The sequence below is a fragment of the Triturus cristatus genome, chromosome 12, assembly GCF_964204655.1.
Source record: "Triturus cristatus chromosome 12, aTriCri1.1, whole genome shotgun sequence".
Classification (NCBI taxonomy): Eukaryota; Metazoa; Chordata; class Amphibia; order Caudata; family Salamandridae; genus Triturus; species Triturus cristatus.
Window position 1 is genome coordinate 36117136 of NC_140595.1, and position 26570 is coordinate 36143705.

Genomic DNA, 26570 nt, shown 5'->3' on the forward strand with positions numbered 1-26570 from the left:
CGAGAAAAAAGGGAGGTCCCAAAATGCGTTTTCCCCATGCATTTTCCCATAGGACCTGTTGACGCAGCTACAGCCCGAACTGCTGAACGGAATTACACCAAATTTGGCAAAGAGGTAGTCCTCAGTTCAGACTTGTGCCTTTTGCTTAAATGGTGAAAATCCGTTCAGTAGTTCCTGAGAAAATTAGGGTAAAGAAGTTAGTGTTATCTATGGCCTCGGAGGATCCGCGCACCCTCCCCGCACCCTCCCCGAACCCTCCCGAGCACGAGATGAATGCTAATTGGCTGCCAACACTCTGAATCAGGAAGTGTTGGCAGCCATCTTGTGCCTCGGTAGAAGCGAGGCACAAGAAAACCGAAAGAAAAGGCGCAAAACGCGACAAGGGGGCAGGGTAGAAACACCCTGACCCCCTAGGCCTGCTCAGGGGGTCCCACAAGTTTCATCAGTGATGTCATTTGAGATGTCATCAGTGATGTCACTGACCATGTCATGAATGATGTAATATGTGACATCATCAGCAGTGGATTGCGGGCGCGCGAGATGTAGTTAGTACAACTAACTATATCGGAGGAATTTCAATGGTTTTGCTCAAGTGAAATGTCCAGCTAACTATAACAGCCCTGAAACCTATTGTTTTGTAATTGAATTTCTAAGGTTTTTTAAATGCTAATTCCTAACTATATCAGGCCTGAAACCTATGCTTTTTTCTGTGAATATATATATATATATATTATATATATATATATATATATATATATACACACACATACATGTTCTCAAGTTACATATATGAGGAGTTAGATATAAAATTCTCGATTTACTTAATTTCAATATTTTTGGCCCATATATGCTGGCCGTGATATGTGGTGCCACTGAGATTCCCATTTTATATTCCGTGGGCACCCCCCCCCATGCTTACTAACACCTCACATCACATACAGAACTCAACTTGGCCCCAACCCATCCTCACAACCAATCCGAATACTGCTAAATTTTACAAACAGGTATTAAAAACAACTGTAATTCCCTGAAACTCCAGCTGTGTGTGGTGTGGAAGCCGCCCTGCGACACAGGGGTGCACTATTATTAGTGCAGGAGGCCCATTGGCACTGGGACCAGGAGTGAAAGAGTGCGACACCCCCAAACTCGGACTGCCTTGAACTGTCCCAACAGAAGCAGGTGAGCCACTGATGTCCTTGTGTGCATTGGACCAGAGCCCCCTTGCTGTCAATAGATGTCACACCACTCAAGGCAGGAGGAATCTAGATGTGGTGGGCAGGACCCTGGAGCAGCACCCCCATTTCACTTTTGTTCCCTTCGAACGAATTTACATACACTTGGCGTGCCAAAACTTAGCTGATTGAGTTAGTAGGTTGGCAATTTTTGTGCAAATCCGTCCATGGGGTCAAAAGTTATAAACAAATCATAAAATGCCTTTTCAGTGCAACATGGGGCTGAGTCATAACTACTCAGGGCCTACAGCTGCTGTGTAATACACACACACACACCCATACATCAATACCTACAAAGTACACATAGTCACATAGACACGCGAACAAAGACACAGGCACACGTACAGACAGTACGACACAGTTCAGAATCAAAGATAAAATGTATGGTTGAGAAAACATTTCTGCTACAACAGCCATGAAAGTTCAAGCAGGACGGGGCGCAAAAGCGGCGTCAGCATATGTAAAAAAAAAAAAAAAAGTTAATGGAAAGCATAACAATTTCAGGAAGTCAGTTACTTCCTCCCCCTTTCGAGTTTTTCATTCAGTATCTGCAGACCGCTGCCAGCTGGACGGGATTATGTAAGAAGGAGCTTATCCGGGAAACAATTTGACTTTGTAGCCAAGTAAAACCCTGTACTCTGGATGCTTGAACCTCTACAGTCTGAGGGCTCTCTCCCGGGGCCAGAGACTTAATTAATTCAGTGGTCTTAGAAAGGTGCCCTGCACCTCTCCTATCCAGGGTCTACACTCAGAAGACCGCGCGAAACATCCTGAGAAGGCCTTCTTCAGGGCAAACGACTGCAAACAATGTGTATTTGGAGACACCACTGAGAAAGAGTGACAAACAATTGCAGCTGCCTATTCTGAGACAAGGGAAAAACAAATCTGTTCTCTCTGGCAACAAGATGGGGAGAAATGATTACTATTCGGATGTAAAATTAAAATTATGAGTGTGCATCAATGTGATGAGCAAAGGTTTCGTCCTCCGGCAAGGGGCAGCTTGGTAGACCTTTTCTGGGATGCTTTAGGGTAACAGTTAGAAGGTTTCCACAGAATATTTGGTAATGGCCCAGTAGCAAATCAGAATTTTCCAGGACAGACTCACTGGGGTGATCTCACTGGAAGGACTGTGGTCTAAGTTGGCCCTGCAGCGTCACAGCTGGGATGGAAGTGTAAGGCTGGGTGAGCCCATGAGTGTCATACATTTCTGGGTCTGTGATTCGTGGAGCGCAGGGCTTGCTCCGTCGAGCGTGTTTGAGGGTTGTAAAGTGCCAGGGTGCTGCACCTCCAATCCATGAAGGGCCCTGATGTCTTTGTCTCTCCATCAGGCTGATAGTGCTTAGAAGCAAGGGGGTAGGCAATAGCTCTAAACCCCTCCGGCTCTGCCCCTTGCTATGGCACTTGGCTCTAGAGAGGCAAGTGCTTGGCCGTCCCTGGGACCTTTTGGAAGAATGTAAAGGGTTTGGTGTTCGAACCCTCACTCAAAGGCGCTCCTCTTTCAGCCCAGGACTAGATTAAATCCAAGCTCTTAACCGTTGTGTAGCTTTTGGCCAGTTTGCCAAGACTGAGGCCTCCTTCACGCCTTCCTTCACTCATGTGGTGTATTTGGGGCCTTAAAAAGGTGCCAGGCTTCTTAGCACGTCACCGACTGCCAGACTTTCTCATCTGGCATCATTTTACTTGACGGCATCTCTGCCTCGTGGCTGCTGCCGCACGGATTATAGGGCCTTCTCCAGTGCTTAATTTGTAAAATAATAAATGCCAGGCCCTTCGTCAGGCGGCCACTGCAGCATGCGCCACCCATTGCCCCTGCCAGCGGTGCCAATGACAGCACCAACACAACTAATCAACACACTCATACAAGTGCGACAATTCAGACTTTAAATATACATTACAAATAACTAATACATGCTGCCCAGGCTATTCTTATAGCTGTGGGTGGCAGGTATTAGTGATGTTAACGTATATTTAATTATTAAGCAACTGTTGTTGTGCATCTCACAAAATTAGAGAAATAGCGCCACCATGTGGCAGGCTGTTAAAAGAGCGGATGTTGATAATAAATTGCTGGTGCTGAGCACCAGAAAACACTGGCTCAAATGAAGCACTGTCCTTTTCTGATTACCACCTTTTTCCGTTGTGCGCACACAGCACACCACTGCTCCTCAGGCTAGGGGTGCTGTGTAGTTGCATAAATGTTTTAGACCTAACTATAATTGTAATTAGTGTGTGTATTCCCACACCCTCTCCTCCTATCACACTGCTAGGTGCTGCAACCCAAGACAAGATGAAAGCACCCCATTGGTCACTCACACGACACCACAACGTGAAACGGTAGTACAACAAGAAATACAATACTCTGCCAACCACACACTCCCCCGCGGGGTAGTGCGCTACCCGTCTGAAAAGGACCTTCAACGCCCACATATGGGTGGGATCTGCCATATAAATGCTTAAAAAATGATAGTTATTGATTACGAAGAGGGACCAGGAAGGCGCTTTCTGTGCACCGCTCTCTTTTGCAGGGCAGGCCTTTCCAAGTGAAAATGCCACCTTTTGACAAAAGAGCCTCTTAATCTTTTTTAGTCTTTGTAACTCACTCACTCCAACCAGTCCGGTAGCGCTTGGAAGCCCGATTTCGGGTAGCCATGCGCTCTACAAATACTGAAGGATATGTAATACAATAGAAAGAGCAGAAAAATGACTTATTTTGTAGCATATGGGAAGCACTCTAGCAAGCAACGATGTATTTTGCCTGGCGAGTGACCCAAACACGTTTGCTTTCTTGGGCAAGTCCTTGTGCACGTCATCACGTCTGCACTCCCCTCTCCTTCCTTGCTTAGGGAGGTGAGAGATACCCCCTCCTGTGCCTGTCTGACCCGCCTCTCTGCAGGCCCTGTCGAGCAGACCACCAGTCCTGAACGTTCACTCATTAAATATGGCAATCCGGAGTGTTAGTCCAATTACTTCAATTACAGCAAACCAAGACTACATCTCCCAGAATCCATTGTTCTTAAATGGAAGACCAAGTCTAGAAGCAGTGTCGGTGATGGAGCGTCGCGCGGTGGCCTCCGTTTGTTAAGCCCAAATTTGCACCTTCCTCCTGGGCTCTCCCCCCCCTCCCCCATAATACACTCACTCATCTATCACTTCTTTCTCTATCACTCTTCGTTGTCTCACACCGCTGTAAGGCTGTGTGAACGGGACATTGGCGCTATCGCAGAGGAGCCCACAGCCTGGCTGAGCAGGAAGAGGGTGGCCCAGGGTCTGTTTATTTTCTATTGCAGGTACCCCCCACCCCCTGTTGCTATTGCCCAGTCAGTGGAGTGCACACTGTGTTTTGAACTACTTAGAGGTCTGTGCAGAAGTCATCGCAGGGTCCCCGCCCCTCCAAGGAGCCCGGATGGCAGCGGGCTCGCCTAATGCCTCGTCTGCTTAACAGCAGCCGGGGCAGGGCTGTGAAAGGGCCTGAAATGCCGGCGTTTAAATCTATTAATAGCTGGTCCGGGGCGGGAGGGGGGGCGCGGCCTGAGTGGAGGGAGGACATCGGCTGCAGCGTTTTTACAAACAGCTACATATCTCGGTGACGTGGGTTACGGGCCCGCCCTCTCGCATGCGCCAGAGCTCGAGTGTGCAAGGGAATGTCCCCAGCTGTAAGATACCAGCCAGAGCTCGAGCGTGCAAGGGAACGTCACCGGCTGTGAGTTACCAGCCAGAGCTCGAGCGTGCAAGGGAATGTCACCATCTGTGAATTACCAGCCAGAGCTCGAGGGTGCAAGGGAATGTCACCGGCTATGGGTTACCAGCCAGAGCTCGAGCATGCAAGGGAATGTCCCCAGCTGTGAGTTACCAGCCAGAGCTCGAGCGAGCAAGGGAATGTCACCATCTGTGTATTACCAGCCAGAGCTCGAGCGTACAAGGGAATGTCACCGGCTATGGGTTACCAGCCAGAGCTCGAGTGTGCAAGGGAATGTCACCGGCTGTGAGATACCAGCCAGAGCTTGAGCATGCAAGGGGATGTCCCCAGCTGTGAGTTACCAGCCAGAGCTCGAGCGTGCAAGGCAATGCCACTGGCTGTGGGTTACCAGCAAGAGCTCGAGCGTGCAAGGGAACATCACCGGCTGTAAGTTACCAGCCAGAGCTCAAGCGTGCAAGGGAATGTCACCATCTGTGAATTACCAGCCAGAGCTCAAGCGTGCAAGGGAATGTCCCCAGCTGTGGGTTACCAGCCAGAGCTCGAGCATGCAAGGGAATGTCCCCAGCTGTGGGTTACCAGCCAGAGCTTGAGCGTGCAAAGGAATGTCACCGGCTGTGAGTTGAATTAATCATAACCTCATATGGCTTTTCTTTACAAAAACCATATCAAATCAATTGTAAATCAATCTTCACAATAAGCCCACACAAAAAAGCCTATTTCCTTTTTATTCAACCTAACCTCAGCCGAGGTAGGTATTATTTTATTCTAAAGGTCATTAATATCATAGACTTTTCAATAAATTTATGCGAATTACAGATATATACAATTCATATTTACAGTGACATGTGACCCCACGTGAAAAAAGAGTAAGACTGTACGATTTTTATATTATCATTTGAGGTTATCAAGATTACAAGTGATGGCCCGTTATGTCATGAGCCCGATTATTGCAATTTAGAGATAAGAGAAGGAAGACTACATAAACTTAAATGTTTTAGGGTGTAAAAGTAATATAATTCTTATTTGAAACGATGCGCCCTTCCCAATCTAAGATGGCCGGCATGTAGCCTTCCTTTATGTCTGAAGTGACGTCTGGAGCTCCGTAACCTTAATATAACGGGACTTACTACTTCCAGGTTGCCGTCAGGTATCCTGGTGATTGAATCCCATACAGCGTTATACCGACTGCTGGACGGGCGTCTCCATTAATGTAAGTTGATGCCCCACAAGGTTTTTTAACTAAATAAGTGCGTAAATATATTAGAACTACCAAAAAATAGCGGCGTATTTCCCTCATTGAATTACTTAATTTTTTAGTGATAAACGCTTCGGTCTAAATTGAAAATTACCGAACACACCTGCGATATCACCTCCCATTATACGCGAAGACAGGCAAATCTGAGTAAGTCCTTTTAAATTTACAACGTAACTAAATGTATTGGTTGATGCACATAATAATGTGCTAATTCTTGCATACCAGTTGCAGAAATCACCGCGTTAAGAGATATCATTCTCTAAGAATTAACAATGGAAAATCTTGATTGAGTCCTTGAGCCACTCGGAGTGAAACAGTGAATTAGAGTAAGTTCAACTCTCCTTATCACTGGGGTGAGCACTTTCACGCACTAATATAGCGGGTGTACTCAAACATTGTACCTTTGATTGTAGGATTAGGAGATACTTATCCACCGCCGCTACACATTGGATCCTACATGGACATAAGTGGGCAAGTATTGGTAAGTGACCGTCCGTGCCCCTAAAAAGCCCAATTCCTTTATTAATCGTTATATCAATAAGATTACTAACGTAGAGCTTAATTTGTTTAGTCCCCAGAAAATACAGTCCTGAAGAGACCCGGTACCTAGAGTGGGTCGAAACGTCGTCGACAACACATATAAAGAGACAGTTTTTTGACCAACAATTACAAACAATAACGAGTCTGTCCTTATATAATTTCCAATAACCTTTTCCCCTGTTTTTCACCTTTGTCATACACTAGCATTTATAATAGGTTATGGTTTTTCACGTGGGGTCACATGTCACTGTAAATATGAATTGTATATATCTGTAATTCGCATAAATGTATTGAAAAGTCTATGATATTAATGACCTTTAGAATAAAATAATACCTACCTCGGCTGAGGTTAGGTTGAATAAAAAGGAAATAGGCTTTTTTGTGTGGGCTTATTGTGAAGATTGATTTACAATTGATTTGATATGGTTTTTGTAAAGAAAAGCCATATGAGGTTATGATTAATTCAGAGTGACATTATTGAGTCACATATTATTAATTATTGTTTACAAATGAGTTCCTTGTGAATTTTGTCTTGTACTCAGTACCTACCCGGTTCACAAGGACATAAGACATAAGGGTTGCTCTTGTTATTTTGAATACCGGCTGTGAGTTACCAGCCAGAGCTTGAGCGTGCAAGGGAATGTCACCAGCTGTGAGTTACCAGCCAGAGCTCGAGCGAGCAAGGGAATGTCACCATCTGTGTATTACCAGCCAGAGCTCGAGCGTACAAGGGAATGTCATCGGCTATGGGTTACCAGCCAGAGCTCGAGCGTGCAATGGAATGTCCCCAGCTGTGAGATACCAGCCAGAGCTCGAGTGTGCAAGGGAATGTCACCGGCTGTGAGTTACCAGCCAGAGCTCAAGCGTGCAAGGGAATGACCCTGGCTGTGAGTTACCAGCCAGAACTCGAGCGTGCAAGGCAATGTCACCGGCTATGGGTTACCAGCAAGAGCTCGAGCGTGCAAGGGAACGTCACCGGCTGTGAGTTACCAGCCAGAGCTCGAGCGTGCATGGGAATGTCACCATCTGTGAATTACCAGCCAGAGCTCGAGCGTGCAAGGGAATGTCACCGGCTATGGGTTACCAGCCAGAGCTCGAGCATGCAAGGGAATGTCCCCAGCTGTTAGTTACCAGCCAGAGCTCGAGCGTGCAAAGGAATGTCACCGGCTGTGAGTTACCAGCCAGAGCTTGAGCGTGCAAGGGAATGTCACTGGCTGTGGGTTACCAGCCAGAGCTCGAGCGTGCAAGGGAATGTCACCATCTGTGATTTACCAACCAGAGCTCGAGCATGCAAGGGAATGTCCCCAGCTGTGAGTTACCAGCCAGAGCTTGAGCGTACAAAGGAATGTCACCGGCTGTGAGTTACCAGCCAGAGCTCGAGCGTGCAAGGGAATGACCCTGGCTGTGAGTTACCAGCCAGAGCTCGAGCGTGCAAGGCAATATCACTGGCTGTGGGTCACCAGCAAGAGCTCGAGCGTGCAAGGGAACGTCACCGGCTGTGAGTTACCAGCCAGAGCTCGAGCGTGCAAGGGAATGTCACCGTCTGTGAATTACCAGCCAGAGCTTGAGCGTGCAAGGGAATGTCACCGGCTATGGGTTACCAGCCAGAGCTCGAGCATGCAAGGGAATGTCCCCAGCTGTGAGTTACCAGCCAGAGCTCGAGCGTGCAAAGGAATGTCACCGGCTGTGAGTTACCAGCCAGAGCTTGAGCGTGCAAGGGAATGTCACTGGCTGTGGGTTACCAGCAAGAGCTCGAGCGTGCAAGGGAACGTCACCGGCTGTGAGTTACCAGCCAGAGCTCGAGCGTGCAAGGGAATGTCACCGTCTGTGAATTACCAGCCAGAGCTCGAGCGTGCAAGGGAATGTCACTGGCTGTGGGTTACCAGCAAGAGCTAGAGCATGCAAGGGAATGTCACCATCTGTGAATTACCAGCCAGAGCTCGAGCGTACAAAGGAATGTCACCGGCTATGGGTTACCAGCCAGGGCTTGAGCATGCAAGGGAATGTCCCCATCTGTGAGTTACCAGCCAGAGGTCGAGCGTGCAAAGGAATGTCATCGGCTGTTAGTTACCTCCTAGAGCTCGAGCGTGCAAGGGAATGTCACCGGCTGTGGGTTACCAACCAGAGCTCGAGCGTGCAATGGAATGTCCCCAGCTGTGAGTTACCAGCCAGAGCTCGAGCGTGCAAGGGAATGTCACTGGCTGTGGGTTACCAGCCAGGGCTCGAGTGTGTGAGGGAATGTCACCGGCTGTGAGTTACCATCCAGCCTCAACGCTTGTGCCTCCACCCCCTACATAACGGTGGGATTGGCTTAGGTCAGATAGCATTTGTACGCGCGTGATGGCCACTGGGATGGGATTGTGGTGCTCAAACTCAGGGCCATTGGAATTATGTGCCAATGGCTGACCAAATTATGTAACAAGTTGACTGAATTATAGGCAAGATATGGCAAAGTATGCGGTACATTTTGTGGCAGCATTATGGTACTGTAACCTCATTTTTTCATGTTAACACTGTCTGGGCAAAGCTTGCACCTCATTAGTGTCAATTCAACAGCAATCCGCAACTGAAAGTTGACTCTGCGCAGAGGAGGGCAAGCTACTGCGGGATAACGCTTGTGGCAATGTTTTTAGTAACTTTTGATCCGTTTGAGCTAGAAACATTTTTTTTGTTAAAATTTGGAACGTAAGCGGAAAATGATGGACTATGAGGCAAATCTATATGCGGAAAACGCAGCGGCTGCAGAATTGCATAATTCCATTGGCCGTGCTTCAACTGTCCAGGTCAAGTGCAGGTGGACCTGTGTGGTTGGGGACGTGTGGTCGTGGTGCATCCTTTGCCGTGTGGGGGGCAGGGCATGAGACATGAAATGTGATCTAGGTAGGTTGTGGTGAACATGGCGGTGCTGGTGCGTGTGTCAATATTTATAGTTTTAATATGTAAAGTGATTTGGCGTGCTTCCTACAGCATTTATTCGATGAACGTCATTGACTGTCTGTGCCCCATTTTGGGACTTTGCCTCTGGTATCCGACTATGAATGGTTGAGTGGCTCATTGTTGAAATTGGTGTCGTCTTCTGGAGAAACAGGGTTCATTAAGGTGGAGGCACTGCAAAGGAGTTGTGGAATTGATAATAGCGTGTGCAAGGGATTTGTGGAATTGACGGATAGTGTGTGCAAAGGAGTTGTGGAATTGACGGATAGTGTGTGCAAGAGAGTTGTTGAATTGACGGATAGTGTGTGCAAGGGAGTTGTGGAATGGACGGATAGTGTGTGAAGGAGACTTGTGGAATTGACGGATAGTGTGTGCAAAGGAGTTGTGGCATTGACGGATAGTGTGTGCAAGGGAGTTGTGGCATTGACGGATAGTGTGTGCAAGGGAGTTGTGGAATTGACGGATAGTGTGTGCAAGAGAGTTGTGGAATTGACGGATAGTGTGTGAAGGAGACTTGTGGAATTGACGGATAGTGTGTGCAAGGGAGTTGTGGCATTGACGGATAGCGTGTGCAACGGAGTTGTGGCATTGACGGATAGTGTGTGCAAGGGAGTTGTGGAAATGACGGATAGTGTGTGCAAGAGAGTTGTGGAATTGACGGATAGTGTGTGAGGCAGACTTGTGGAATTGACGGATAGTGTGTGCAAGCGAGTTGTGGCATTGACGGATAGCGTGTGCAACGGAGTTGTGGCATTGACGGATAGTGTGTGCAAGGGAGTTGTGGCATTGACGGATAGTGTGTGAAGGAGACTTGTGGAATTGACGGATAGTGTGTGCAAGGGAGTTGTGGCATTGACGGATAGTGTGTGCAAGGGAGTTGTAGAATTGACGGATAGTGTGTGCATGGGAGTTGTGGCATTGACGGATAGTGTGTGCAAGGGAGTTGTGGAATGGAGGGATAGTGTGTGAAGGAGACTTGTGGAATTGACGGATAGTGTGTGCAAGGGAGTTGTGGAATTGACGGATAGCGTGTGCAAGGGAGTTGTGAAATTGACGGATAGTGTGTGCAAGGGAGTTGTGAAATTGACGGATAGTGTGTGCAAGGGATTTGTGGAATTGACGGATAGTGTGTGAAAGGGAGTTGTGGAATGGACGGATAGTGTGTGAAGGAATCTTGTGGAATTGACGGATTGTGTGTGCAAGGGAGTTGTGGCATTGACGGATAGTGTGTGCAAGGGAGTTGTGGCATTGACCGATAGTGTGTGCAAGGGAGTTGTGGAATTGACGGATAGTGTGTGCAAGGGAGTTGTGGCATTGACGGATAGTGTGTGCAAGGGAGTTGTGGAATTGACGGATAGTGTGTGAAGGAGACTTGTGGAATTGACAGATAGTGTGTGCAAGGGAGTTGTGGAAATGAAGGATACTGTGTGAAGGAGACTTGTGGAATTGACGGATAGTGTGTGCAAGGGAGTTGTGGAAATGACAGACAGTGTGCTGCTAGGAAGTTGTGGAACTGATGAACAGCGTGTTACCAGGAAGTTGTGGACTTGACAAATAGCCTGATGCTGGGGAGTTGGGAATTGATGGCTAGCGTGTTGCCATGGAGGTAAGAATTGATGGATGGTGTGTTGCTAGGGAGTTTTGGACATGATGGATTGTGAGTTGCTAGGGAGTTGTGGAATTGACTGATAGCATATTGCTAGGCATTAGGGAATTGATGGATAGGGTGTTGTTAGAGCTGGGGGCGTAAGATTGCGCTCAGCATTGCTAAGATTTGGAGAAACATTTGAGGAGACACATTACAAGACAAGCATTACAAAATGAAGCAGCAGTGACTTAATCAAACGCCAACAAGCACAGTACACCTTGCAACATTTACTGTGGTCTGTGGTATGCAGTCCACAGCCACCCACTGACCCCAGGGCTACAGCTGTCCCTGCCCCCTGGACACAACAACATAGACAGGTTGTGACATGGGCCCCTCCGCTCAATGTCTTCACAGTGCTCCGGCCTTTAGTGGCCTGTATCGACAGGGCAAGGTCTCTCACATAACATGTGCCAAGTGCCACTCAGGGCCCACTTGGCATGGCCAGCGTCCAAGTGTCTCGTGGCGACTGTCCTTCAAGTTTGGGTATCCATTTCCTCCCTTTTCAGTGACTCTTGTGCCTGGGCTGGGCATGTGTCTAGCAGCCACTGGGCACAGTGGGTCCCCAAATACCACAGCTGGCCCGCCGGAGGTTTGCTTCAAGCAAAAAGAGTCTTGCAGGAACTGTGGAACCGGAAGTGTGCCAGGCTACACGTGTTTCACCAGCATTGTTCGCTGAGTAACATTAGAACTCACATGGACAGGAAATTGAGGTGGTATATTGTCTGCCTTTTATGCATCATGTACAATATTCACACAGGTAATCACTAGGCCTGGGTGAAAATTTTGTTCTGTTCGCGGAAATTGTGATAATTTGGCATTTTCGCGTTCCGCGGAGAGCGTGAAAATGTCAAAATTTCCGCTTTCCGCAGCTTGGCGATAATTTGTTTCTTGCTCGCGCTGTAAAATTATACATTCTCGCGCGCACGCGATCGCCTTACCTGAATCCCTGCGTTCGCCACAAGTTTTCTTGATCCGGTCGCGTTCTTCATGAGATGTTGGATTGTTTTTAGCCATTTGCGCTGTCTCGCGACAGTTCGCGCCCGCAGTGACGTCATGCGTCGCGCCATCACGTCTTTCTTCTCGCGATCATGCACCGCGAGACAACTCAAAACAAGATGGCCGTGCCCGCGAGCAACCACATGGGTAAGTTGGCGACCCGCAACCATGCAGAAAATCTCGCGAACATGCGGGAAAAAAAATTCCGCATCTTCGCGATATTTCCGCTTGTTTGCGATAATTTTAAACATTTTCGCGATAATTTGCGAACGTGGATTTCGCAAATTCCGCCCACCCCTAGTAATCACTAGACCGGAGCGAAATGTAAATAATGCCATCAAAATTTGCGTAATTCCGAGAGTTTTGCGTGGTGCTTCTCATGCGAAATCCCCGAAATTAAGCCCTTATCCCACTTTGTGTAAGTATGCACTATTCACAGTAAAAATTGACAGAGAAATACACAATTCATTATAAAAATTTACAGCAAACACACACAAAACAACCAAACGGGAGTGGCTGTTATTTGTGGTGCTTTTGTTTAATGCATCTTAGCTCTAAAATATAGCGTAAAATGATGGATTTGTATTGTGAGTAATTTCGCCATAATAATTTTGTATAATTAGATGAAAGCAAATGACGCTAGATGTGAACGGGTAGAACCTGTAATTCTCACAAGATTTCTCCATAAAATGCATAGGAAAATATTTCAATTTTTCCCACCCCCAACAATAACCCAACACTCTTGGTGGCTTATGGTTGTTACGGAGGAGCAACATACGTATTCTGGATAGTTCGTAATTCAGGAAGCAGCGGACAGCTCTTCTCCCCTGGATGCTGTCCAAAAATCTGGAACTTTTTTCCAGTTGAGGTCGGACAAGCTTCAGACAGCCTTGATTTTAGGCACGGACTTAAAACATTGCTTTGTAGGTGGCATGTACGCAACCAAGACTTAATTGCTATATACACCAGGATGCCTTAACCACATATACGTCTATATAATCATTGTCCGCAGGAGCATAGCCTGGCGCCGGCCACGGTCCAAGCCACCTGTAGCGACCAGACCACCGGCTCAGTTCTGTACAGCGCTTCGTGGCCTACGCAGGTCTAGTTTGCATTGAAAAAAGGCCTACGCTGCATAAAAACAGAGTTTTGTGTCTTTATGAATATCTTCTGAAACTTGGACCCCACGTCTTACTTACAGAGCTTTCAAACAGGTGAGGCCAGAGGTGCAGCGGTAGAGCTTGGAGTCAGGCTTTCTCAGGTAGTGTATTGCAAATGACACACACCTTCTCTCAGAATAAGTGGAGCACTCCAACAGGAAAAACATATTTTGCCTGGAGGTTCTGGAAATCCTTGCTCTCTTCCTGAATGTGGATTAGCAGGCTTCGCATAGACGTCAGTGAAGGTGCTCTGCGGAGACGGGAACTGGAAGTGGGATTACAGGTGAGGGGTGGGTGGAGGTGAGTAGACCAGGTGAGGCGCTCCCAGTGAAAAACAAAGGGGGACTTGAAAAGCAAAGGTGGTAGGCAAGGCCTGCTTTGAGGGGAAGTATTTGGGTACAGGGACAAGAAGCATTAGCACAGTAGTGTCGTCCGGTGTGCCTCGTAGGCCCAGAGGAGAGGATACGCAGAGACACTTATAGCTGCTCACATATATAGACTCATAAACAAGAGCTTTGGTGTTCTGTTACAGGTGAGGGCCTCTTTTCCAGGTCCCTGGCACAGGCAGAACCTGTTTCAGGAATGTTCTTGAAAGCGAAAGGGATCAAAGTCCTATTCTTGAGTGAGAGTTCCGACCTGCGTCTCTCCTTTAGCGCGCCCTCGAGCTTCCACCAACATCAACACATCTAAATGTACCATCTGGAATCCCACAGGTGTTTGTACTGCACCTCATCTTACTCCATTCTTAAGAAATGATCTGAGCAGCCAGTTCTTAGAGACATGAATTCCAGCTGTGCCCTCACCCCTGGCTGATCTGAACTAATGTATCAGAATATGCCCAACAAAACTCTTTTATCACCTCTCTAGGCGCCATGACAATCTCTATTTATTACATAATGGACCAAGTGTGCACCGATCAAGTGGGGATTTTCTAAAAGAGTTCAAATGAGAAACCTATAATCCAATTTTCTGAATTCTCATTTTCTGGTCGGGCTCAGAGGCAGCTTTCAGCTTTATCGCTAGTCTCATGTAAAAAATAAAAAAAACTAAATTAGCATAATGTTAGTCCGATACAAACAGGGTCTATGGATGAGCTATTTTCATCAATTGGACTGCTCACTTGTCATTCACCATCTGCTCCCACCCACCATCGCATACTGAACGCCGGGGCAATAGTTCCGCTCAATTCAGTGATGGGCTCTCTCGTACTGTGAGCGATGGCATTATGACTGATCACGTGAACATGTGCCTGGAAAGAAGTGTTCAGAAGGGATAGCGCTCAGTTTGAACTGTATCAGTAGCATTTAGTGTCGGCTGCCCACGGTGGCGCCGCCAACAGACTGGTACGTTACCCCAACGCCCTCCTTTCGGCCTCGGTCTTTCTGGTGACTCTCTGTCTCACCACCGTTGACGCTCAACCCTCATAATGGCTGCATCTCAAACTCTACTTTAGACATCTTCCTTACCTCCGTGCCTTGTCTCTCCACTCTAACTCGTCGGTCTTGTGGTCTCGGCCCCTCCCCCACGGGTGTGTCTCGTCCCCAGCTCTGTTATAGCTTCTCTACACCACGACACGCCTCCCGTCCCCTTGTTGCCTGGTCCTTCTCATGGCCTTCACCTCTCCTTGCCATGCCTCCTTCCTTCTTGCCCCCACCATGCTGTGTCCCCCCCACCCACTTGCCACTTAGGCCTTTTTGTGGCTCAGCCCCGTCTCCCTTGAGCCTGGCAGGTTCAGGTGAAGCGCGGCTACGCACCAAAACAGTCGCCTTTGACCCTAAATTAAAGATTAGCAGCAAACTATACAAACTGTAAAAAAGTCTACTGGGACATTCACATTTTTAATGAAAATTCACTCTTTGTTTCTGATGTGAAAATGGCAGAATTCTTTTGTGGTTTCATTTTTAGGTCGAGCCTACCAGTGAGCGCAAGCTGTCTGGTTGCGAAAGATCTATTGTGATCTCACAGTTGGCTTACAGCCCGGCTCTTTCTTGCCATTCGCTGGCTTTAGTGTCACTCTAATTTACTAGCCTCTTATTCGATGGCTTGTCTTCCTCTTCTTGTGTTTTTATCTCGAGCAAAACCTCTTTACAATCCTTTTGTTTGGCTGACTTGTATGCTTACACCGCTCAAATTTTAGGTACTATTTTTTTCTTTTTCATTCAGCACACAGAGAGTGCATGTGTTTGCTCGCTTTCCCATTTTGTACAGCTTTACCCCTCAAATACCACTTGTGCTAAGGCCGGTCCTAGGATTTTTAGGGCCCTGGGCGGGAATGGAAGTGGCCCCCCTAATTTGCATAGGGCGTGACATCACATTAATACGATATACATTGACTTAATCCTATGGTGTTGTTGAAGAGATTTTGCATGAAGCAACTTTAATTTTAATGATGTAATATCCACAGAAACATAAATAATTGCACTGATAAAATAGGTTGAAATATTTTAAAACTATGTTAAGTGTAAATAGATTATATTCACTCTGGGTGAAAATGCTTGGCCCAGGTTTCTACAAAATATATATCTTTACTCCAGTGTTAACATTTGTTCCAGGCTAGTACGTTATTATATGTATAGGTATGTGGTAGTGATATAGTGTAAACCAAACACATACCCCTGCAATGACCAGGGTAGGGGGCCCTCTTTTGTGCCTTGCAGCAATTGTGTAGCGCTGTGAGGCCAACGGGAGGGCCCCCCCCCCTTAGGCCTTGCATTGATGGCGACCAAGACAACAAATGAGGCACCCTTGTAAGCAGCAGAGACAGTGTGGCTGCTGTTTCCTCCACCCCACCACTGACCTGTGCAGGGTGTTAATCTTCCCCCCACCTCCCCAGACAATCTACCTTGCCATTTGAAGTGGGAGGTGCAAGGCCGAGCCACACCTGGCTGCTAAATAGTGCATGTATTGTGGGTGTGGGGGGGGGGCAGAAATGCATGTGAGAAGCGTGCTGTGGGCTGTGACCAACTGATGTGGGGCCCCATGTGGGTATGGTAGAGGTGGGGCCCTGGGCACCAGCCCACAATGCCCAGGCCTAGTGCCAGCCCTGACTTGTGCCTGTGTTGCATCCCACCCTTTCCAGCTTGTCTGTAAAAAGCACATCAACAGGGATATCTTTGCTGAGGAGCAGCTGAAAGGAAGACGGGCGTCTAAAGAAGCATGTCACTTCTCCTGGAGGTCCATAAAGAAGGCAAATTAGTGGATCCCATGGAAAGTAAATCCGGCATCAGCAAGTGTTTACATTACTTTCTGACACTTCCTTATTCTTTTAACAGCCTGTTTAGAGTTTACTGAGTGAAAAGGATTTGAAAATTAAGCCATGGCATTTTTGTAAAAATTGAAAACAGTGAATTCAATGTACAGTTCTGAGATACCATAAGATTTGTGTTGGTTTTTTTCTCCTGTATTTTGAAATGTTTTTTTTCTTTGAACAATGCTTTACAGACATACATTTGCACACCTGACAGTGCAGCACTCATAGGATAAAGGCAAGACCTATTGGCTTTCCCTATGCTTGTTGTGGGTGAATTTAGTCCACCCTGAGGTACACCGCATAGACCTTACATGTAACTATTTAGCTATGTTCTAATAACTGTGTAACCTTTGTAACGATGTAACCTGCAACTTTGGTCTGATACTCATGTAAAGCGCTCTGATACCTCCGGGTCTAGCCAGCGCTATATAAAACCTTTCAAATAAATACATTTCAAAGAAAGGATATCGACAGTGAAAACAATTTGCATGGAAACATATGGGAAAATTAAGATCAACTACCCCTAAAGCCAACGTAAAACGAATTAAGTAGTTGTCGTGCTTTGTGAAAAGCAGAAAATGCCCCCAAGACATGACAGTGCAATGTCTGGGCTGTGCGGCTGCCTCCCTTCCTGTTAGTGTCTGATGACAACAGTGATTGGCCGCCAAATGACGCACGAGGTCAGCAGGCGCGTCATGCGGGTAAGACGATCCGTGCACTGCCCCAGGAGGGGTCCCTGGCTTCCGAGACCTCTGCTCCAATCAAAAGTCAGGTCTTGTTTTGTGAGGGGGTGGGGAGTCGACAGCAGCTGTCTGCATATCTCCTCGAAGGTTCTGTGCCTGCAAGAAAGAGCAGGCAAGCCTGCCTTGGTTCCAGGCCTGTAGAAAGGTGCGTCTGCAGTGCTTGTACACTGCCTGCCAGGTTCATGCAGACGGGCTACACTGTGGGAGGGATTCCAGTATGCTCTTTCAGGAGCTGACGCTACATACATACATACATACATACATATATATACATATATATACAGTTCACACTTCGCTGTGGTGAGAGCAGAGAAAAGTCTGCAAAATGATAGTTCACCAGCAAACTTTCTGAAGTTTCCGACTCTCACAAAGTTTGTGCAGTTTCCTGGTCTAACTTTGCAATCTGCTGTGCAAATAGATTTCTCTGGATAGAGAAATTATTTTCAAAACTTTGAACCCAAATCAGATTGCACCGTTAATAGCAAATCACACCCAGTGCTGCAACCTGGGCACAAATTGCGAGAAGGTAAAACCTGGTGCAACTTGAGTCAACAGGTAGCACATGGGCGCTGTTTTTCTGCCCTGCAATGAGGAATAATGCATCATTAGAGAGTTATTCCTCAATCTGTAGTGGGCAAAAGGAAGTTAGGCCTACATTTCAAACACCAGAATCCTGATCTTTACCGGGTGCACAGTTTGCACCCGGTGAAGCAACACAACTTGTGGGACTAACATAATCAAAGCCGTGGACTGACAATTTTCATTCTAGTCAAGCCCAGCCTAGTTTGAAAATGTATTAACCCATTTTTACTGCCAGTTTACCTTTTGTTATAGCTTTTCCATGAATAATGTCATTGAAGAGCAGAAGACCACAAATGGCATCACCCCCCCCCGAGGGGGCAGCCGGGATGACAGATCTCCTCACTCCGCCGACCAGTGCTTGAGATGGAAAAATTGAACCTCCGGTACCTTATACCAGAGTACCTGTTCACTTATGAGAAGTGCCCGTACCAGTGCCGGAGTGGCAGTAGCGGGCACCGGGCGTTTCCCCGATGGGCCACCAGGGTGGGGGCCGGTTTTGGGCCCCTGGGGGGCTGTTATTGTTACAGGGGCCAGCAATATTGAACCCTGTAACAAAATCGTCCGTAACAGGCCCAAGCAAACAGCTCGGCCGCACCCCACCCCACCCTGGGTGCCAACCGAGCAGTTTGCCAGGGCCGGTTTCAGTTCCCAGTCCAGCCCTGGCCGGTACGCTCCCATTGAATGTATTGCAGCAGTGCCGATAAGTGCCGGTACTCTCCCTCTCTAAATAAAGAAGTGCAGATACTCAGTACCCAACAGCTCCGTCCCATTTAACGCAGTGCCGCTGACCCGGCGGTGATCCGCAGGCGGTGTATCTGAGATCCCCATTAATTTCGAGTGGTTCTTTTCGCCAAATGTTCTCATTCAGACACTACCAGCAAAGTTGTAATGCCAGCTGGCCGCCATGTTCTAACTGTGTCCAGTGTTTATTTTAATTTCCAGAAACAACCCCCCCACCATGTCCGAATGCTGAGACGGTCTAACCACTGGGACAGGGTGGGAAAGGCCTGATGAGAAATACATGGGGGGAGAATGGTCTTTGCTGAATCGAGGCCTTTGCTCTGACAGTGAATGAAAACTGCAAAATGCAGACCTACCCAGATACTTCTCAGAGGGTAAGAAACAAAACAGACTCACCCCGCACTCACAGCTGGAGATAGGAGCGGTCGTGTTTATATTAGAATTCAATATTTCCGCTGAGTCGTCACACAATCGTTTTGCAAGAAAACACAGTGCTGTGTTTATAAAAATATGTAAAGCAACATATGGACTACTCTGGGGCAGTTCTGTTTTACTTTTGGTGGCCAGATCACAAAAAGTTTCTCCCTGGCTCTGTTTTGTGTCCCCGGTGGTAAATAGTGTTGTACGAAATTTGCATAATTTGCTTTTGCATAATTACGTGAAATGTTGGGAAAATTACACCAAATGCGAGCCGCCATTTGATTTAGCACTAAATTTTAGCGTGAAAAGCTTTAACGCAATTTGCTGTTAAAGAACAGCATGAAACAGTATTGTGTGAAACTGCTGCTCGCAGTCTGGCCATTGGCACTGTTCGTGCAAGCTTGTAGTAAAATGTTGTGGCAAACAGCACTTAATAATGTGACATGGGGTAATGGCATAATTTGGGGAATTTCATGTAACAGGCAAAAGATATCATTTCTGAAAGTATGCAGAGTAATTTAAGTTTCACACGGGACTATTGGAAAGTTTGCTCCAGTCCAAACACCATTTATCGCTGAATTGTGTGAGCCTGATTCTGGAGGAGGCAATGTGTGACAAGAACCTTTGTGCTTATTTGTCGTGCGGTATTGTATTGTGAAAACCAAAGTCCCGGGCACACGTAAGCTAGGTAAATTACTTACTGTCACAAAAGGTCACACGTATTTTCACAATGTCTGATAATATCAACGCAATAGTTCTTTCAAGTATTTAACCTTTACGAACATAACCAGCCAACACGTGTTTCGTTAAAATTGGAAAGTATCCCGTGACTTCTTCAGGGCTGTTTTAGGAGCATCGTAAACGGGTGGTGTCGCTTCGCTGGTGATAATTCCTAACCGGCTGCACTGGTGGTGGAAAATAAGTGTAAAAGGAAACTCAGGGTAGCGAGTTGTCAGGAAAGGCCAATCTGGAATGCCGGAGACCTAAGGAGTTCTGAAGCGGAGCCTGCCTGAGAAATCCGCTTCTGTGGCCAGAACGCCAAGGTGCCGGCGATCCCAATTAGAGCGCCTGTCAGAGGTACTGTGAGTTTGTCGTATGCATTCCTGTCGCAGGTGCGCTTCAGGACGGTGACAGGCACTGGTTCACCTCTGTACCGGATGTATTTTATTGTGGTAGTGAGATGTTCTGTTGATGTAAGATGGGATTTCGCTTAGGGTGAGCTGGGGGCTGTCTCTGGGGCATGTTAGCCGGCTGTGATCTACAAACACGGAAATGGAAACACTCTGCGTACACAACACAAGTCTGATCCAGCTGGGTTTGTGTTTCTAGATACCACAAGATTCAGACACACAAACATAGCATGTCCAGACACCCCTGTGGAAGAGTTGCTCTGTGTTTCCGGGGTCGTTGGTGATATACATAGGTTCCTTACAGGCCGCTTTACCTCCCAGAATGGGGGATCACTTACAATCTTTGCATCCAGATCTCACCTCTCTTACGCTTTGGCTTACTCTGAGCCCTAGAGTGACTGTTCACCCACAAGCTCTGTAATTGAGTACATAAGCCCCATAGACGGTGCTCGGAGCGAGCGCCAACACCACAACGCAGGCTTGAAGACATGTAACCTCCACAGTTGCTTTGACTTCCTGTGTCCTAAAAGTCCAATACAAACTGCCCAATGTGGCTTGCAAAAGCACGGTGGGGTTCGGAGCCACGCATGTCTGTTCTTCATCGACACGGCGTTGGCTTACACAGCGCTGGAGCACTTGTTTCACAAGACAGACAGACTCTAAGGAGAAGACGACGCTTGATCTATCATCGAAGTATATGTCGGCTTGAAGTGATTCGCCTCACTCATGGCTGTCCATTTGTGCACCTCTCACTGCATGGGCCACAGAACCCTTGGTTGTGCCTCTGCCTGCACAAAGTTCTGCTGGTCCACCTCAAATGGACTTGCCAAGGGCAACTGAACCGTGCATCTTTGTGCCATGCACCCCAGGCCATCTCTCTGTTTGAGTAGCGACCTCTGGGGGTGATGTGGAGCCCAGGGTCTTCTAGACAATATGGGGTTACATGAGGCTTCTTCCAGGGTTGCTCCTGGCTGAATGAGGTGGTACTGTCCTAGAATGAGGGTCCTCAAACTTGGAGCCACAAATGGATGCTGAACAGGGGGTGGAACTGTAGCTGCTGTGGGCATGCTCTGGACATGGGCAAATTCTAAGCTCTGGGCATTTACTCTAGGCTTCTGGACATAAACAACAGGTCCTAGGTGGGGCGTAGGGATATCACGTGTAAAATAAACAGTGGCTTTTACAAAGGTCCCCCTTCAATCTCTCTGATTGCCTCCTCTGACCTCACTGGAGAGAAAAATAGAAGATTACTTAGTAGGTAGGGTTATATGTCAGGATATCGTAGTCATAAATATCATAAAAGATAAATGCAGTACCCCAAATGCTGTTGTCTCCAATAAAGTGTTTCTTGGTAAACAATATTTAGAACCCAATATTTATGTGATATGACACTCTAACGACTATGTTGCGGTATCACACTGTAGGTGGGTTGACATAGGGAGAATGCACTTCCAGGCAGCCAGACCCTGGGCAGGGCTGGGGCCCTCCTTCCGGTTATGTAAGAATGGGCAGATAATATTTACAGTACCAGATAAATACAGGTGTCCTTGAGTGAGGAATTTAACTAGGGCAAACAGGGAAACAGAGTGAGATGACCATATTCATTGCACAACTTGGAAGTTTAGTCATTTCTCGAACTCCTGTTTGTTTGTGCAGGGATCAGAGTTTGTCTCCCAACACAGACTCACACTTTTTGTTGCTTCTCTCTGGCATCATACCCTTACGCCGGGGTACTCTCTAAGACCAAGGCAGGCATTGGTCTGAAACTTTGCTTCGGTGAATCAGCTAGATGTTTCGGCTTCATCTAAGCTGTGGCTAGGCAGACCTTCCTCTGGTGCCTCAGATACCCTGGCTTAGGAAGCCCCGTTAGAAAGTCACAAGAGAAGGTCAATGCAGATGCAGGCCGCTGAACCATCTCCCCATCCAAGGAAGAGGTGCAAGGAGGGACGACAGGTGGTTTGCGTGGCACCTTCCAGTCTGAAGGTCTGCTGGAAGTTGGCCAGTGGAAGGCGGCCTAAAAAGAAGGTCATGGGGGGGGGGGGGGTCTTCAAGGAGCTGCAGCCCACCCACCACCATGAACACCCACTGCTGCCACAGAAGGAATCTAAATCAAACTAAAACTTTTTTTTAGAGAAATACAAATGCGACTTTTGCATTTTATGAAGGTTTCTTTTTTTTTAACAAAGAGTCAACGGGCATTGCATGTTCGCACATAACTAACATTGTTGCCCTGACTTAGAACCAACCTGTGGAATTTAGTGCACATTTCTGTTTTTGTTGAGAGTTTTCAAGCAAAGAATATATTTCTTTCTATGAGTAACTTGAATATTCTGCATTTGAACCCGATTTGTCTAGGGTTTTGTAGCAAGTGGGTGCCCAGGACCGGAAAGTTTGACCCTCTGCTGTGTCCACAATTTCAGATTTAATTTATGCTAGTCTGGATTTCTTTAGAGCCTTGTCTTTAAAGAGAATGATCACGTCTTTCTTTCTTTTTAACTTAAATTCAAGAATGGGATTAATTTGGCTGTGATCGGCCACGCTGTTAGGGGTCTGTCACTGGCACGGTCGCCTTACTCCTTGGTGGACTGGGCGCTCTTTGCTCTGCCAGGTTCAGTTGGGAAGCCACAGCAATTTCAAGAATATTTTTTGAATTGCTCGTCACGCCCCCACCCAATTGCTAAAGCCTAAAGCTCACCAATATGCAAGACCTATTGGCTTTACCAATGCTTGTTATTGTGTTCCAATCTTTTCACCACTTTAAAATATACATTTTTGTATTTTTTTTGTATTGCAGTTTAGTGTCTAGTGTTTCAATGCCCTCTATATTTTTCAGTACATATTTAAATGTCTCTTTCGAAATGACTGACCCATCGGAATGTTGCAGGGGTGAATCCCGTAGCACAACTGTTTACGGGGCAATGGGAGGATTCCGTGTTTGACAAATCCCAAATGTGAAAGATAAGTGTTAATATTAAGTATTATCAGATAATCCCTGCGTAGTATTGGGAAGGCAGTCGAAGAACCATAGGGTAACTACAGACCCACAGAGCCACAGCGCCACCTAGTGAAGCAGAAAGGAAACAGACCGAATGCTAGGTTTATAATTAGGGCTCCCGGTTTTATGGTATTTATTTTTTGGCCATTTTATCTGTATTGATCCATATTTATTTTTTGCCCATTTTATCTGTATTTATTTTGAGTTTTGCGTATAAATGAAGTTGTAAAACTGTACATTTCCATATCTATTTAACTCATAGATGCACACTCATACTTTGATGTCTGTTGTGTTTTAGCTATTTAAGCTGCCAAATATTACATAACAATACATCCACTGGTAAATACTAGCATTATACCATAAATGTAGGTTGACGTAGGATGAAATTTCTTTTAATAACTGCATGTTTTTTTATTTCCCATGCTGTCCATCTGCTCATCTGTTGGCCTATAATTCATGAAAGACAGCACAGAGAGTCACTCAAAATAAGCACAATTTTCTGTACTTATCCACTTTTAAAAATAAATGCAGACAGAAAGCACATTGTTTTTTGTCTGTATTTATCTGTAAAACTTAGTAAAAACGGAAAACAGGGAGCCTTATTTATAATGTGAAAACTTTAAAAAGTATGCTAGTGTTTGGGCGGGGGCTGAGGTAGAGAATTGATTGGAAGCGAGGGAAGTGGTGCTATCCTTCCGTTATTGATGAGTTTCGGCATGTGATAAGTCAACAGATGGCCCTTCTGCAGGGTCTCCAGGCAGTGACAGTGATGCTAAAGTAATTCTTTGAGGAGGGTGCCGTCCTACAGTAACTCCACGCACACACCTCAGGAGTTAGCACAACTGGCATCAAAGAGCAAGTGAGCATAGCAAGGGAGAAAACCTTTTCCAGAGCGGCCCAAAGGGGTTGTAGGACTCTGAAATGTATCACTGAGCTGCATATTATAAAGTATGTATGTGCCCCATAGATATATTGGCCGTGATTCTGTTGGTGGAAAATAATCCAGGAGTTATATATCACACCAGAGCCATAATGATACCATGGGCTACGTTAATTGACAGCTGCAGTGAATCACACCTATTGCGAGTTTTGGCGGAATAACGTGGATTCTGGTGCTTAAAATATCCAAATCTGCATGGAACAGTAAATACCATATACTTTTCCCCTGTTAAATTCCAACAGATTTAACCAGCAAAAGTTAATGAATGGGGAAATTTATATAATGCACCTGATACTTTCCAGATGTTGTAAATACCACCCTACTTATAATTAGGGGCTCTGCAGAAACAGCGGTTTATGCAGGGGTCAGAAAATACCCATCCACATGTAATCAAGGCCAGTGAGTGCCCTGCATATTTTTTCGCCCAGTCTCATCCCTGCACAAGAACGAAGGAAGGAACAGCTAGTAACTGGAAGGGCGAGCGGGAGAGGGTGAGGCTGGACACGCCCGTCCACTGCCAGAGCAGCTATTCCTGGTTACGGCGCCGCGTGGCTGGTATTTTACCTCGATGGCCAGCGTTTCTATATTAAGGTCGTTTATAGAAAAAAGTAACAAATGGGAAAATCAGAAAAAGGTGGTATTTCCACTTCCACATGGAAATTAAAAATATACAATATTGATAAAATAACCTCAAAAAACATTTTAGAGATGTTTACAATAGCGCTAGATAATTATTTATGAACCAGAAGGAAACCTGACAGCTGAGAATGAGTGAACAGGATTTTATATAAAATCGCGTCATAAATGTACCAGATCAAGATTGCCCCAGGACCGCAAACGTCCAAGTGCCCAGTATTTTTCCTCAGAAGATGGCAATGCCACCGCCTCTTTTTAAAACCTAATGGTTTCCTTCCCCGCTTCTCGCGGCGCTGTGCTGCAGTGTTCTGGATTCCCCTACTGGGTCCCCCCCCTTGTCTTGTTTGAATGCCGCCTCCTATGCGCAGGGCCTGCGCGCCATCCCTTTCAGGGTTAATTTAAAAGAACCAACAGCAAAACTGAGAAAGGGGGGTTCGATTTTATGAATATTGTTTCTCATCTAAAGAAAAAGAAATGTGATAACAAAGCATTTTGTACGTTTATACGTGCCATGGCCCTATTTTATTTGATAATACAGCTCCTTACCAAAAGACCATGATGTCACAGCCACCCCCCAATTGGCGTGATCTGAGGGAAGGCTCCGCCCTTCTGGACAGGGAAGGACAATATGACACAAGCGCTTAGTGACGTCACAGGAAACCGAGTGCCTCGATGCACAAGAAGGTTCCATACTTCTATAGAGAGACGTAACTGTAAGATGCAGGCCATTAGTGATGTCATAGAACCCCCAGTGCCTCGTTCCAAATGACAACAGGATGCACACCGTTAGTGATGTCACAGAACCCCCAGTGCCTCGTCTCACCCTTCTATATATGGATCAATAGGACGCAGGCCCTCGGTGATGTCACAGATACCTCATTACCTCGTCTCACCCTTCTATATATGGATCAATAGGACACAGGCCCTCGGTGAGGTCACAGATGCCTCAGTGCCTCGCCTCACCCTTCTATATATGGATCAATAGGACGCGGTGACTTAGTGATGTCACAGAAGCCTCAGTGCCTCGCCTCACCCTTCTATATATTTGGATCAATAGGACACGGTCACTTAGGGATGTCACAGAAGCCTCAGTGCCTCGTCTCACCCTTCTATATAAGGATCAATAGGAAGCAGGCACTCTGTGGTGTCACAGAAGACTCAGTGCCTCGCCTCACCCTTCTATATATGGATCAATAGGACGCAGGCCCTCGGTGATGTCACAGATGCCTCAGTGCCTCGCCTCACCCTTCTATATAAGGATCAATAGGAAGCAGGCACTCGGTGATGTCACAGAAGACTCAGTGCCTCGCCTCACCCTTCTATATATGGATCAATAGGACGCAGGCCCTGGGTGATGTCACAGATGCCTCATTGTCTCGCCTCACCCTTCTATATATGGATCAATAGGACGCAGGCCCTCGGTGATGTCACAGAAGACTCAGTGCCACGTCTCACCCTTCTATATATGGATCAATAGGACGCAGGCCCTCTGTGATGTCACAGAAGCCTCAGTGCCTCGTCTCACCCTTCTATACATGGATCAATAGGACGCAGGCCCTCGGTGATGTCATAGATGTCTCAGTGCCTCGCCTCAACCTTCTATATATGGATCAATAGGACGCAGGCCCTCGATGATGTCACAGATGCCTCAGTGCCTCGCCTCACCCTTCT

General features: G+C 46.7%; 1 protein-coding gene and 1 long non-coding RNA gene across 8 annotated transcripts in view; one reads left to right on the forward strand and one right to left on the reverse strand.

The window, feature by feature from the left end:
- PDE4C (phosphodiesterase 4C) overlaps nucleotides 1-26570 on the reverse strand; it is an 895999-nt gene that overhangs the window by 195148 nt on the left and 674281 nt on the right. The gene's annotated exons all lie outside the window — the stretch shown is intronic.
- Nucleotides 1-26570, forward strand: part of LOC146772335 (uncharacterized) — a 544470-nt gene that overhangs the window by 14739 nt on the left and 503161 nt on the right. Inside the window, exon 3 of one of the 2 annotated variants that reach the window (XR_014972128.1) lies at nucleotides 16542-16770. The exons of the other annotated variant lie outside the window; for it this stretch is intronic. This is a non-coding gene — a long non-coding RNA (uncharacterized LOC146772335). Of the gene's footprint in view, nucleotides 1-16541; nucleotides 16771-26570 lie in introns of those variants that run through there. 2 annotated transcript variants of the gene reach the window in all.